The 11,947-nt window shown below is 44.8% G+C and overlaps 1 long non-coding RNA gene across 1 annotated transcript; it reads right to left on the bottom strand.

Moving 5' to 3' along the window:
• Window positions 1–5,840: 5,840 nt before the first annotated feature.
• Window positions 5,841–9,366, bottom strand: LOC141421543 (uncharacterized). Its single transcript, XR_012446123.1, has 3 exons — window positions 8,948–9,366; window positions 7,937–8,057; window positions 5,841–7,830 (listed from the first exon to the last, which is right to left on the bottom strand). It is a non-coding gene; the product is annotated as an uncharacterized lncRNA (long non-coding RNA).
• Window positions 9,367–11,947: the final 2,581 nt, after the last annotated feature.

Raw genomic sequence — 11,947 nt, 5'->3', positions numbered from 1 at the left:
TGATTTCTTACCTCTCTGAGTATAAAACCTCTGAAACCTGGTCTAACTTCCAGAATCACCATAGGGGGGTGACAGGAACTTTGGTTAAGCCTGCATTATCTGATAAATTTGACACCAGCCTGACTTGACTTCCTATTTTGATGATGGCTATCTTCCAGAACCTTCTTTCATGGAGGACATGAAAAATATTCTGGGAGAAATGCTGTTAAATAACCCCTGGTGCTCAAAGAACAATGGATGAGCTTCAGAGCAGCCGCCCTGGCTCTCAGTAGGACACATGTAAGAACTAGTCCACAACGCTGTGAAGCATGTTCAGAGGATTAGAGCTGGGAGGGGAACTAGAGTCCAGCTAGGCCAGGCTTTCATAGCAAAGAAAGGAAAACTGAGGCCTTAGGGCATGTCCAAAGTTAGATAGCTGGTACGGGGAGCTCTGACTAGGGTTCCTGACTCTCACTACACCATTCTTCACCAGGCCATGGTTCCCCTTTGGGCTTGGCATTTTCATTTATTCATTCAGTGTTTATTGCTTACCCTCTATGTGTCAGACATTTCTAGCTGCGGCTAATTTTGTTTCCCTAGAGGTAATGTAAGGAAATGCTTTTCTGTGGAATACATTAAAGAAGGAAAGGAATTCCCTCAATCCCTCCAAATCCAGGTTTTAGGCATCCTCAGGATGCAGTTTTGGGTGTGCCTCTCAGATGGGTATGGGAAATCATTGCTGTATAGTGATGGAACTTACCCATGCTGTCCCCACTTGCAGGGACTCACTACTACCAGCAGTCACCAGGGCAGTGTGGCCCAAAAGATTCTGGAAATCAGTAGAAAGTCTCTGGGTCCAAGTTTGAGCCAGGGCCGGTGGGAACTCAGGCTAGTTGAAGGCGTGCAGATTGCACGGTCACTCCGTCTGTTTCCCATCTTTCTCCTCCTACAGCTTGCTTGTCAGTCCTTTGCTCTTGTTTACCTCTTTGTGAATAGTTCCTCGATTATAAATCAGAGAACTTGGCATTGAGTTTTGGATTATCTGTAATCTTTAACTTTCCCAGAGCAAAAGAAATTAAGCCGGCAAATCTCTTTGTTTCTCATGGTTTAGTATCCAAATCATGAAAGTGCTGATGTGTGGAGAGTGAGCCAAGCCTGAGCCTCCCTCTGTCCCCCTCTGCACTGGAGGTGATCAGTCATGCATTCGTTCATTCATTTATTTATTCACTGGATAAATACTCAGTGGGGACCTATGTGATCGACTATTCTAGAAACTGGAGATTCGGGGCAAAAAACCCAGAAAGCCAATGTTCTTTATTACTGTCTGTTTACCTCTTACAGACAGTAACCAAATAAACATATATAGTGTATCTGCTAACCACAGGGGTGGTTCCACGACTCTCCCAGACACCAAAATCTACAGATACTCAAGTCCCTTGTATAAAATGGTGTAGTCCTTATATACAACCTACACACAACCTCCCCCTTACTTTAAATCATCTCTACATTTCTTATAATACCTACTAAAATCCAAATGCTATGCAAATAGCTGTTCTACTGTATCATTTAGGGAATGATGACAAGGAGAAAAGTCTGAACACGTTCAGTACAGATGTAACTTTTTTTCTGAATATTTTCCATCCATGGTTGGTTGAATTCATGAATGCTGACCTATAGATCAGCACTAGTGATCAGTGCCTAAAAAAACAAAAACAAAAACAAAAGCAGTAAAGGAAGATAAGACTGTGATGAGGAAGGCGCTACGTCACATAAATGTGTCCAGAAAGACCTCTCTGAAAAGGAGACAGGTGAGCAGAAGCTGGAGAGAGTCATGGTCAATCCAGGAAGAACATTCCAGGCAGAAGGAATAGCAAGAGTGAGGGCCTGGGCAGGGTCAAGATTGAAGTGTTTGGGGATCGGCAAGCAAGCCAGAGAGCGAAGTACAGTGAACAGTGGGACAACGGTGGCACACAGGTCAGAGCAGTGAGCAGAGCCATCCACCATCCATGGAAGTGACAATGTTGGATTTTCTGGGCAACACAGGATGTCCTTGGGAGATTTTGGAGCTAGTGAGTGATGCAGCAAAGCAGACTCAAAGGTTGAAGAAAGGCTCCTGAGGCAGCAACCGCCCAGCTTAGATTCAGTGCCTGCAGTCAGACACATGGCAGCTGCACCTCATGGGCGGTACCACAAGTGGAAGGAAGCCTTTGAGAACTACAGTTTCCACAGGTGAGGCTGGGCCTGGGTGCTCACCACCCCTCCGCCGATTAGTTGTAAGCCCCAAAAAGAAACACTACTGTTTAAATGGTAGGGTTGGGGGCACTGGGTCATAGAACCTCAGTCAAGTGTCTGGTTAGTTGCTGTGCAGGGTCTCAACCCCCAGCTAAGTTGTTTGGCTCTCACTGGGGCTTGTGGGAGCATCCAGCACACTCAGAAGAAGGCTCAAATACAGACCCAGTCTTTAGGAGGTCTGGCTTTATTTTTGGCTGATTGCATACTGTCTAGTCGGTTTCCTTCCTAGGCACTTCCACTTTGCAAAATGCCGGTCACCTCCCTGGGGGAACAGAGGGGAAAAGGGGAAGGTGTGCATGGTAGTTCGTTAGTTCAGTCGGGCCCAAGACGCTGTCACTTTACTAGCTTTTGGAACAACTACTGAACCTCTTAGAACTCTTCTACTAACCCTATGCGGTTAAATTTAAATCGATTGAGGTGAAATAAATTTTAGGAATCAGTTCCTAATCGAGTACGCGTCTGTAATCCCAGCACTGTGGAGGCTAAGGTAGAAGGATGTGAGCGGGAGGCCAGCCTGGGCTACGAGCAGACATCAGTTCCTCAGTCGCGCTCACCACAAGTCAAGTACTTACAAGTCACACGGGGCTGGTGACTCCTCTATGGGACAATACAGATACAGAACATTTCCGTCCTGGCAGGAAGTTCTGTTCAATAGTTTCACTTGTTTAAAAGGAAGTGAACATGCCCAAAGCACAGGATAGATACTCTTCTATCTCCATAGAGGTGACAGCAAATGCTGGTCACCATGACTTACAGGGATCTCCATATGCGCTGCTGGCTAGCTGTGGGCCAGGTCTCTAACCTCTCTGAGCCTCAGTTTTTTCTCAGAAAAACAAGTACTTCTGAGCGTGTTCCCAACAGCCTAATATGATCCTTACCTTTCTTAGTTCTCCTTGGACCCATGAGAACTTCTGTGTCAATCCTCAGCTGACTTATTTAGACAAGAGTTTGGAAACTCCAGTCTTGTTTTACTTAGTAGGGAGCCTGACATATTGTAGCTCAATAATGGATTCTGCAGGGGTAGTCATTTTGTAGGGCCTGACCATGCTTAGCGGTACGAAATTCTAATGAAACAAGTGGACAAGTCCGATCAAGAAAAGTAATCATTTTGTCCCAAGTCAGATATCTACCCTGCTCCAATGCTCTAAATGAAGTCAGGCCTTGGGTACCCCAGCTGCCCTGCCTCACCATTTCTTCTGAGGATACAGCTCCAAAGAGAGGTTCTCAAGCAGCCCTTCTGGTATCTTGCTGCCCAATCAGTCTTCCTTTTTTCACCTAGAGGTTTTGTTGTTGACGAACGTTAATTAACTACAGGCATTTGATGAGTGGAAGCTGGGATTCGCCTGGGGCAGGAAGGAAGTCATTTGCTGGCCAGGATAAGGTGTGGTTTAAGAGCTGGAGGTGGAATTCATTCCACCTGCTTCACAAATTTCAGGGGAGATTTGTTTTCAACTCCCAAATTACCTGCTAGGATTGTTAGACCTGTGATCCTATCTCCACTGGCTGTTTTCTTTCATTTCAGATAAGACAAAGAAAAAAGAGAGGCTCAAGCCCAACATTCTTGTACTCCCTTAAAAAAATTTCACACAATGAGCGATGGCTTCACTGGTTCCTAAAAAGCAGGCAGTAGGGGACCTATCCTATGTTAGAACCTCTGCCCTTGGGGAGGCATGCTGGGGCCTATGGAAAACTCAGGGAGAAGCCTTAACTTACTGTGTCTAATGGAACTTTCTAAATCTCTCCTCCCTTCAAACTGGACTACCTGCCCCTTTCTCTTGTCAAGTGAGGCAGCTTCAAACTTCATTTGTGGCTGTTTAAACCCCAATCCTAGGTCTCATCCTTGATACCTTTTTCTTCAAACGGCTACGAAATCCTATTGGCTCCCCCTTCAAAACTTATCCAAACCCAGCCAACCAGCCCCCCTGGCAGCCTCCTAAGCCACTTGTGTGTTTTCCCTGGTCAACTTGGATAAGCAACTAATGGTCTTCCTCTTTCCACTTTCCATCAGTTAGCTTCTCTACTTTTATTTCTCCCTACTTCGAAAGTATATCCTCAACGTCCTAGCCAGATCAAATCATTTCCTTCCTCTCTCAAGGCCCTCCAAATGGTCTCAAAATGGCTCCCATGTCATTCAGTGTAAAAGCTACAGTCTTACTGCCGCAAAGACCCTAAATCATGGCTGTTGTAATGCTCCAACCTCGCCTGCCTCTCTGTCCCTCCCTCATTCCTCTTCGGTCACATTGGCCTCCTGGATCTCTTCAGACACCAGATGTGCATCCACTTCAGGGCCTTGGCTGCAGCTGCTGTCTCTGGCTAGCCACTTCACCTTTTCAAGTCTTCACTCAAATTTCTCCTCAGTGAAGCTGGCCTGGGCCTGACCATCCCTGGTAATCTAGAAAGCTGTCTTAACCCCTTGTATTTCCACACCTCTACCCCTGTGGCCCAACTCTACCCTTTTTCCTAAAATCCTTATCACTTTCTAACATACTACATTGCTTGTTTGCTTTTTGTGTTTATTGTGCCCATCTTCCCATTTCTCGAATTGTAAGCTCCACAGAGCCAGGACTTTGCTCTGTTTGCTTTCTTTATGGTGCCTACAGCACTTGGCTCCCAGCTTCTCTTCTTTGTCCACTAGTGACCCACTCTAGGGAGCCTGATCTGAGAATGACTGTAGTTGAAGCAAGCCCACGCATTGCCATGTGTGCAAAAACACCCAACAAGCCAAGCCTGTGGGGATGGTTAACTCATAAGGGAATTTTCAATAAACCAAGCTCAGAAGAAACAGGGAGAGAACTATGGAGCTTATATAGGGTAAGTGAACAAGAAGTTGCCTAAACACTGGTATAACTATGAATAAAAGGAAATGAATAAAAGAAATAGATAGAAAAGCCTTTTCAAAGATATGAACCAATTTCTTTTAAGTTAGCATATCACAAATGTTTTGGTCTAATTGGTTTGTTTGTGCTCTTAAAATTTATTGGGTTATTTATATTGGTAAATACTGTGGATGGCCCCAAAGATCTCTTCTTATGCAGTGTGTATTCTCCTCCCACCATGAATCAGTGATGGCCTAGGTAACAGTAGAAAATGTCAGAAATGATGGGTATGATTTCAGAGACTGGGTCATAAAAGGGACAGGTTCCTACTTAGTTTCTTCTGTTCACTCTGGAAAAAACCAAGTGTCTTCAGTATACTAGGGAAAGACCTACATGGAGGAAAACCCTGGCCTTCTGTTAACAGCAACAATTGGCCAGGCTTAGGAACAACTATCCCAACGGCAGATCCTCTAGTCCCCGCTCAGTCTTCAAATGGCTCCAGCCTCCTGAGAGACCCTGACCTAGGATGGCTCAATCAAGCCACTCTTGAATTTCTGGGGCCCAGCATCGGTGGGAGAGGACAAATGAATATTGTTGTGTCAAGCCACTAGGTCTTGGGGTATTTTGCTATGCAGCAATAGATAAATAATCTGCCATATAATATTAGAAATTAAAGCTGAAAGATATTTAATATTTGTTCTTTTCAAATTCATTTAAATGAACAAATAAATATTTACTAGTTTATTAAAGTTTATTAGTTCATTTAAAGTTTAAAGTAGCATATTTTATTGCAAAAATAACTGTGTTTCTAAAACTAATACAGAAGAGTGACAGTGTTTTACATTTTTGCAAATCTCTTTAATGTCTCACTTAATAGAAGACAGCTGGATTCTCATATCTCCTTCTGCATTCAATCAGCTGTGATAATGTTGTTTTGGTTGAAGTATGTGAAGGAAACCCAGACTCCCATAGATACGTTGCTGGAAGAGGGAGGGATATTTTAATGGCCTTTTCAGATAATTGTGGCTATTCTCTGACATGATACCAAAATTCAACTAATGGTAGTTTACTAAGGGTTAGCTCCAGGGGGGAGTCTGAAACCATATCAGTGAACTTTTTAATACTCAGGTGCATTAAAATCCATTTAGCCTGGCTTGTACTTTTGCCCATGCACGATTGTTTTTAGTACTATGCAAGGGGCATTTGGAAAATATTGCTTCATTCAGTTATGCAGACCTTCCCATTTTGATATATTCCATGGTGAAACCTAAAAATTCATGTTTTTAAATATCACCACTGCTCTCATCAGAGACTTTGGTAAGGGTTGGAAAGACATTAAGCTCTCTGCAGCAGATACAAGTTTTCAAAAATTCTAATTTTTGCTCAAAGCTTTTTTTTTTGGCAATGAATCATGTTAATTATATTTCCCAAAGTGACAGTCTACTTTTATTCACTTTTGAGAAAATGTCTGTCAAATGACCAAGTCTGAACAACCATAGCTATTTGGTCCTCTGGAATTAACATGGCATTCCATGAAAGTGACTAGTGCAGCCCTCAGCTGAACACTCACCCGTGGGCTTTTCCTCAAGACAACGCCACACTGTAGGATGTACCAGGCATGCTGGGTGCCTCCTTTATAATCTGTTACACAGAATAACAAAAAAGTGTACTTGTGGCAAGGTTTATGAAATTCATAATTTTGATTGCTTCATCTGGGGCATTCTGAACTGAAACCTTTTTTTTTTCCTCTACAAATTTGTTGCAGTGAAGAGTATTGTGACTGTTGTTATAGATTGGCACCAGCAATTTTACCGAAGTGTCAACATGGTGAAAAAGGCAAATAACATCTTGGTATTGTTATGGGAAGAATTTGGGCCTTGCAGACACCCTGGTAAGGTCTCAGGGATAGCAGGGGCCCCCAGACCTCCCTGTGGGAACCACTGCCTTAGGGAAATGGGTGCCATTCTGTTAGTTGTGTGTTTATAAGTGACTGCTACATGCTAAGACATGTTTGCACCAGGTCTTTGTACAAAATTGTAATGGCTACCACTCATTGCATAAGCTAGAGAACATATCGCTAGACAGCAACTTATTTTTGTGGATGGATGAGATATGAGACAGGTTATTTAAAGGAGATTAGGGTAATCTTTATACTTTTGTTTGTTCCACTTGTGGAGCTCTCAGAAATTCCTCAGATGGGCAGTGTTGAATAAATAAGGCAGACAAGATGCTAACACCTGCACCCCTTCCTGTGTAACTGTTTCTTCCCCAACATCAGATGAGCAGTGAAACCTCAATGGACACAGAGGGCCCCCATTTCTGAGCAGGGGTTCCTTCCAGTTCTGGGCCACAGTGGGCAAAGTCTCACTCTAGCAGAACCCACAGCATGGGATCAGAGAAGCAGCAGCCAACAGACTGTGTTGTTCAAACATCCATGGCCTTGGTTTCTGTGAGTTTCTTAGTGCTTAACCTTTCCCACATTGCCTCAGAATTCCTACAGAGGGACTTAGAGCAAGGCAGAGCAGGGCAGTGCTTGTTTTTCATTCTTGTTCAGTTTAGCTTGCACATCCTTTGAGGCAGAAATGCAGAGTAGGCTTGCACCCCACACCTGACTGGGCTCAGCTATGTGGTGAGTGATTGCATGGCTGTTCTGTCTGGAGTGCAGGCCCCACTCTGCAGGCAGGAGCAGCGAGCGGCTGTGTCCTCAGGCCTGGGAACTGTAGATCTTTCCACATCTGTTCTCCTGTGGCGGGGGGGGGGGGGGGGGGGGGGGGGGGGGGGGGAGGGTAGGAAATCACCAAAACCTTCAAACATGGGGATAGAGCAGGGAGAGAAAAGGGAAGGCTTACTCTGCTGATAATCCTAGGACCACCCCAGGGTCCTCTTCTGTCACCTTTCATCCCCTCAGGTCCCCACACGCAGCCTACTCATCCATCTCCAGGTCAGCAGGACCAGGTTGACGTGAATTGACTAGAATAGAAAATTTATCAACTGAAGGCAGAAGCAGGTGTTTGAAAAGCCCTTCCCTGCTGAAAGCCAGAGGTCAAGGCACAATTCTACACCAACCGCACTTTCTTTCCCACAGCTCATTCTCCTTCTTCTTCCTCTCTTTCTGGTTTGGAACCCTTTGAGTTCTTTGGCAACCAGTCACTGAAACAAACCAAAGAGCTAAGGATTTGGGGGAAAGCTAGGGGAACAATGGCCCTCAATGCTAGAGCCCAGGAACCAGTATTCAAAGATATCTAGAAGTTTCCACCCAGTGGTGTGCTGACACCAATTACTTATGGCTATGTAAGAACTGATTGTACGCCTTTCCCCACATCACAACCATGACATCACAATCATGATGTCACGTTGGTAGCTTGAATTGACAGCAGTAGAAATATTTATACCACAGAAATTGGCAAGTTACAAACCAGACTCCCTCTACCCAGCAAGCTACTTGTTAGGTATTTACCAGCCCACTCTTGCCTCCACGGTAGCAATTATCACTCCAAATATGATTCTCAGACCAGTTACGCTGGAACTCTCTAGGGAGAGGCGAGGTGGGGTGGGGTATTGCTATTTAACATGCAGATTTCTTGGCTAACCTAAAAGAAATGAGTCCGAGCCTCTGGAGAGAGAGCCTGGAGAAAATGTTTTTTAGCAAGTCCCTAAGGCTATTAATAAATTCAACAAAATTTGAGACTTCAGGCTTAGGGAGTGGGAGAGAAGAGTGGGTGTGCATCTGCCTTTTGGCATCTGGAATAAACATCTGGCATCATTCCCAGTTGGCCTGAGAATGGACAGCTGTTTTCCCTCGAGATATAAACTTTGTGACAGGAAAGGGAGGTGGGAACTCTGGGGTCCCAGCTACTCACTGGCAACACAACTGCTTCTGCCGTGGATCTCAGGATGTCTCCACTTTGCAACCTTGAAACTTTCATCCCAGGCAGCATGAGCACCTGCCCGATGTATGCACCATTGTGAAGAAAGTCCCTGTCATTGGCCGCATTAGTGAGGCCAGTGGAGCCCAGGGAGAGCCCACAGTCAGCGTTCCATAGTATATCGCTCAGGAGAGTGGATTTCTTTCAGATGTGTAGCAGCAGAATCAGGAACTTTCACAACCAGGCATGCTTTGTAAAGCAAAGACCTTCTTGACTTTACCCCACTGAGCCTGGACAACAAGGTACTTTAAGACAGAAAAAAGAAGAAAATGGAACACAGCGAGAAGTCTTTCTTTCCCCAGATGTGAAACAGAAAGTATGTGAGGAGTCCAACCCTGGTCTACACTTGTTTTGCACCTGTGTGAGGGGGTGGTTCAGATTAATTTTTTTCTGAAAGTTTGACTGTTTTGCAACAGTCCTGGGAGGTGTAGGTATTGATGAAAAAACAGACTGGCTTAGGTAATATGAAAATAGAGTTAGCAAGCAAAAGAACTGGGGTTTGCACCCCAGTAAGTACAACTGAAAAGCCATTCTACTTTTCTCCCAAACACAGTGCACCATTTTTTCTGCACGTAGTTTGCAGTGGCAACTGAGACGGCGGCACTAGATGCACAAGCTCAAAGTATGTGAGACCCATACCATCGGTGCTGCCTGTGTCTGATGCAGATTCAGAAATACAATCCAAAGCCACACGTAAAAACTTTAATTAGATTGTAAACTATTGGACTATTTTCTATTAGCTATTCACTGGAATGGATCATTGAGAGTCAACCATGTTTATACATACAGTCCTACCATATCAGACAGTTCACTAAGCTTATGATCATGCTTTAAATGTTTGTTCTTACTCTTTAGGGCTTTTGTTAAACAGAAATTTCATTAAACAGGAGGGGGTCAAGGCCAAAAGGCCTGCTTCAGATGAACAAGATGTGATCTCAAGTATTTTTTCGGCGAAGTTTCATGGCCTTTCTCTATGCCCAGAAAGTCCTGACTCCAGGACCTGTCTCCACTTTTGCAATCATTTATTCATTCATTCATTCAACAGATACATAGTGACCTACTCTGTCCATATTAGATTGCTCAGGACAGTGGCAGTCTTTCAGATTTTTATAGACACAATAAGGAACTTTCACAGGTAAGTGGTGGACTGGGTGGAGGGAAGAACAAAAGACAGAAAAACTTCATCTCATCCATATGAAGTTTGGTCTGTGGGGAACAGATATTATACAGATAAATATAAAAATAAATGTGTGTCTCTCTCTTCTGAGAGAAAAGTGCATGGCACAAAGAGAAATGTCAGTAGTCTAAAAGGTCATCGACAGTTACAACACTGCATGGAGACCTTGCAATAATGGGATTTGGTTTTGATTGGTGTTATTGGAATGGGGATGCTGTTAGGGACACTGACAGTTCTGTGTGGGACATTTGAAAGGGAGATGTTAGTTTAGGGGTCAGCAGCTGCCCTCCACCTGGATGATATCATTCAGGGATGAAGGGGAAACAGAGGCCTGGACTGCACCCTGGGCCACTCAGAGGTGGAATCCAGAGGAGGATGCAGTCAGAAAAGCCATTCAGAGCCCCAGGACACATTTGACTCCCATCTCCTCTTCCCATGAGCCAAGCAGGCTGTCTGTGGGCCTGCAAGTGAACTGAACTTGGACTTTCAGGTTTGGAATAGCTGGCCTTGTCCCGGGTAGTGCTTCCTGACCCCAACTTACTTCCTTCTGTTCCTTCCTCAGTCCCTAATTCAAGTGAAGTCTTTAGCCCCTCAGAGCTTCTAAGTGGATAGGTATTAGGAAGATAGCAACCAGGTCACACAGAGGCATGAATGATGTTGAATTGACAGGTTCCCTTTGAGATATGCTGTAGAAAAGAGGCAACAGTAAATCTCTTAGTCCATGGCGTTTGGGACGTTCTGGGATATCTAAGGTGATGCCTTTGGGAGGGAAGACATTTTGGAGTGAGGTCTGTTATTCTGTTCCCTTGCCTGCTTCCTTACTTTGTTCTCCTGGGGGTGCCTTTTCTTCCTCCATTCCTGAATCCTAGATGTTCAGAGTGGTTGCTTTGGCACCAGTGGCCATGCTCTGACAGTCTGGGGAGCCAACAGATGTTAAGAACTTACTAGAAGCAGCTCCAGTACCAAGCAGTGTACATGGTTAACCTCGTTCTGACTTCACGGTCACCCCATGAGGTCAGGTCAGTTATTGTTCTCATTCCATGAGTGAAGTCACCTGTGGACGCAGTTTGAAACAGTGTCCAGCTTACAAGTTCACACTTGGGGCCCACACTCAGCAGGGAGGTGAAATGGCTCATGTTTGGGTTTGCTATTCAAAGAGTACAAAAATGGTCCCATTTTGGTTAACTGAGGCAGCACCTACTCAGCTTGTCTGGGTTGGGCCTCATTCTGAGGTTTCACAGGACAGCGCAGACCAAGCCCATGGTTGCTGATTACAAACAAGATGGAAGTTATATGAGCTGTCAGGTCCTGTCTCTTGACAGGAGAAACCTAAAACCGCCTCCAGAATTTCCAGGATGAGGTTGAGGGCACAGTCTTTTCAGGCTGAACCTCTTTGGGAGAGTTGAAGGGATGGCAAAAGAATATGGAGGCCTCCCCCTCCATTTCTGAGATGTCTGTATTCTGCTATCTCTGAAACAGAGCCTGTGGAAGGTTCTGTAATCCTCCTCCTGGCTCAGCAGCCCAGCCACCCTCTATAAAACAACCCAGAGCCATCTGACTGGAAGCATGTACCAGCTCGTGTGTGGAAGACAGTAATTACCTCCAACTCCAGTTAGGAAAGCTGAAACCTGCCTTTTTCATACCTCAAACAATTATCGAAGTGCCTTTTGAAGCTCTGGATAGAAGAGAAAAGCAAAACAAACCAGAGCCAATTAGAGCCTGGGATTTGAGGGTGGCTTAGTATTGTTCAGTGGGAC

The sequence above is a fragment of the Castor canadensis genome, chromosome 3 (genome assembly GCF_047511655.1).
Source record: "Castor canadensis chromosome 3, mCasCan1.hap1v2, whole genome shotgun sequence".
In the NCBI taxonomy this organism is placed as follows: domain Eukaryota; kingdom Metazoa; phylum Chordata; class Mammalia; order Rodentia; family Castoridae; genus Castor; species Castor canadensis.
The sequence above is the reverse complement of the archived record's forward strand: the minus strand, read 5'-3'. Positions and strand labels throughout refer to the sequence as shown.